Raw genomic sequence first — 3,914 nt, forward strand, 5'->3', positions numbered from 1 at the left:
CGTCATGACGATATTTCCCAAATGGGTCCTGCACCTACAGAGTGCACTGGACAGGCTGATGGACTGTGGGAAGAAAATCTTAGGACTTCTATTTATCTCATCCTTTAAAGTGACTGTTTTTCTGTATTTTATAATATATATAACATTTTGTGATAATAAGCATCACCTCACAGAATCTCTGGCCTTTCCTGTGTTCATCTGCCTTGCTCCACAACACCTTATCTTTAAGACCAGGTCCCAGACAACCATCTGTTTTTCTTTGAGGACTTTTGAGATGCGCATGGACAATTATTGTTTCACCTGGACTCCCCAGCACCCTCTGAAAAGCTTTAGTATAGCACCCGGTATGTACCTATTTCCACCTATTTCCATTTCTGTACCAAGACTAATTATCTTCAGGACTTGGACCTTGTCGTTCATTTTAGTGAATGGTATAAAGGAGGCATTTCGTAAGTGACTGGAGATCTCTGGTGTTCAACGGATGTATTTTGTAGAAAAAAAGAATCAGCTTGCTTAATTTCACAATTCTCAAAAAGTTACAACTACCCCTTAGAACAAGGCAAACACTCTGGGTATCTTCATAACAATTTTTGAGATATATTAAGTGCCAATAGCTTACCCTTCTGGAGAACTGGCTTGCTTACAGGGGTGGAAAGAGAGTTAACACTCTGCCTAGTTCTGCTTTTTTTCTTCTCCCTCTTAGAGACACAAAAATAAAAGAGATGGTGAGTAACTCAGGGACTGAGTGTAAGCCTGGGATAACAGCAAAGAGTACCTGAAAGTTACATACACAAGGATTGAAGAAAGAGAAGAAAAAGGCAAGAAAAGACACACCTAATGCTCTTGGTGGTAATTACACAAAAATGGAAACGTAAGAGAGAGAAAATGCTTTCATTGGGACTTAGGACAAGATGAATTTAAAACGGGGCAAGTAACTGGTTTTTTGTTAGAACAGCAACCTCACACAGATCATTTATGCTCCTATCTCTTCCTCCCTGAACGACTTTATCCCAAATTCAGTTTAGTTGATCCATATACTATCTACCAGATTCTACACACAGGAGATTCTTAATCTTAGTCCCTGGGCTGTTTAACTTTTAAGCTTGGATCCTAATAAGGGTTCGACTTGCTCACTTCGGTACGAAGGACTGCTGTGGAACAGTTACCATACTTGGGCAGAGAAGCCACCAGAGGGAAAGGGGGAGGGGCACTTGCTTCAGCACAGCAGTTATATAACCACAAGGGGAGTGCTGCAAAGGGAAAGGCTCTTTCTACCTTCCTTAAAAATATTAAATCCTAAAAATGTGTAAAAGACACCCAACACGCATATTTGAGTTGCTGGAGTTAGTGACTTAAATGCAATGGAGACCCAGAATATCAATTCAATTTGATGGGTTTACGTAGCTGCTATTTCAAATAACTTAAGACACTTGGTGTCCTCAAGAAACGATCATAAAAACATGTGCAGTGTGTTTCAGTAATAGCAGAATAAATGTCATTTCCTTTTTCATTGACAAGGAGTTAGGAATGTTGACCTACAGACAGTCCCCAAACAAGTTGCATTCCAATAGCCCGTTTCTAAGTCAGCTGTTAGACCCTTGGAACATAGTTTCCCATAGAAACAATTTTAGATGGTGTGGTTTAGATTTCCAGATATGGCCAAAGAAGCCCATCTGCCGATAAGTAGTTCCACTAAAGACCCTCACTGCCATGTATAACAATGCTTTTTTATAAGAAATTGTTTCCTGACTTCCTACTTGGGATTCCTGTAACTCATGTTCCCTCGTCCTGGAAAGAGTGGAGGATGCCCTAAATGTACAGGCTAGTTGGGAGGTGGTGGTGGCATGGAGGGGGAGGGCTGAGAGGGAATGCAGGGCAAAGCAGGCTTCTCCAGCAGCAACAGCCAGGACTTCAAGGATGGAGTGAGGTCTGATGCAGTCTGGGCCTGGGAAGGCAGTGCACCTGTGACAGTGACCTCTGTCATTATATTTGAATGGAGGAGTTATGTTATTTTATCCTAGCAAGAACGTCCCAAATGTTCAAGATGATACAGCTACCTTCTATTAAGCACATACTCTGTGCTACAGCACAGTGTTGATTTCTGTGTCTACATTATTTTGCGTAATTCTACAAACTCAGTATCTGTGAGGTCAATTATTTTATCTGCATTTAAGAAAGAGGGCTCAGAGTCTTGGGGATATTAAGCAACTTCCTAAATTCATCCAGTTAGAGCCAGTACTTGAACCCAAGCTTCTCTGACTCTAAATCCCCTATTCCATACTGTGGTCCAAGGACCTAAGGAATACTTCTAACAGCTTATTAGTTTTTCATTGAACAGTTTAGTTTAATGAAGGCAGTAACTATCCCCCTCAATGAATGGACCCAACTAATGGACTAAAAAAATATGAAGCGTTTCCTGTGTGGATAATGTAAGGAGGCGTGTGCTGGAAATCTAGGGGCTACAAGCAGACATCCAAATATGAACATTTAGGTAGCTTTCCAGAGCAAAAGAAGGCCAGTGCCACAGGAACTGACATACTTTAACTCATTATAAAGAGACTTTTGAGAGGTCACTGTGAGCGGGAAGTCTCAGAAGGCTCCTGAAGGATGCTGGACCTTGAAGCAATGGGTTTAGACAGAGGGCATGCCTGATGAAGGGCTCAGATGAGCCAAGTTTGCATACTGATGATCGAGACAAAACGAACTCAATTTGCTTTCTGTTACAGAGAAGTGGAAAATAAGATTAGAAAAGCTGGTGTCAGTCGGTGCAGAGACTTCTAGGATTTCTTTTTTTTTTTAATATGAAATTTATTGTCAAATTGGTTTCTGTACAATACCCAGTGCTCATCCCAACAGGTGCCCTCTTCAATACCCATCACCTCCCCTCCCCTCCCTCCCACCCCCATCAACCCTCAGTTTGTTCTCAGTTTTTTTTTCCTTTGCAATGTATTTAATATTTCTCCTTTCATTATCATTTTCTTTTTTTTTTCAATATATGAAATTTATTGTCAAATTGGTTTCCATACAACACCCAGTGCTCATCCCAAAAGGTGCCCTCCTCAATACCCATTGCCCACCCTCCCCTCCCTCCCACCCCCCATCAACCCTCAGTTTGTTCTCAGTTTTTAAGAGTCTCTTATGCTTTGGCTCCCTCCCTCTCTAACCTCTTTTTTTTTTTCTTCCCCTCCCCCATGGACTTCTGTTAAGTTCCTCAGGATCCACATAAGAGTGAAAACATATGGTATCTGTCTTTCTCTGTATGGCTTATTTCACTTAGCATAACACTTATTACAATTTAACTTTTTGAACAAGTAGTATATAGTTCATAAGTAAATTTCATAAAAAGGAACAGAGGAAAAATCTCTACTTCTCACAGAAGTAACCATAAATTTCCTATGAATCCTTTCAAATATTTTCGTGCATATACAAGCAATTATAAATATATATTGTTTCCCCTATGTTAAAAAGTAGCATATGACCTGTAAACTTTGAATAGCAATTACATAGATTTACATACACAGATGTATTCTTACTATTTAAAATGATTATGTTTACTTATTAAAGTATAATGGTATTTCCTGGGGTGGATTTATTAAACAAATACCAAGAATTGGGATCCAGAAAAGGGACAGTGATATCCAGAGGTGGACTAACCCAGAGTCAACTTTATATGTATGGATCTAAACCCCAAAAGTGTGGCTTTAGGCTGGTGAGGTGGGTGCTCCTCTTTAGGGTTACCATAACACCCCGTATGCTCCTCTCCTTGGCTTTCTTCACAGTTTTCTAATTACCTGTTTATGTGTTTACTTCACTCACTTGATTAGAATTCTCTGAGGCAAAGACTATAGAACTCATTTATCCTTATAGCATCAATATGTAGTATAATACCGGGCAAATAAGAGATTTTAAAAATA

This window comes from Panthera pardus, unplaced genomic scaffold (genome assembly GCF_024362965.1).
Source record: "Panthera pardus isolate Hobbes unplaced genomic scaffold, ASM2436296v1 HiC_scaffold_13, whole genome shotgun sequence".
Lineage (NCBI taxonomy): Eukaryota > Metazoa > Chordata > Mammalia > Carnivora > Felidae > Panthera > Panthera pardus.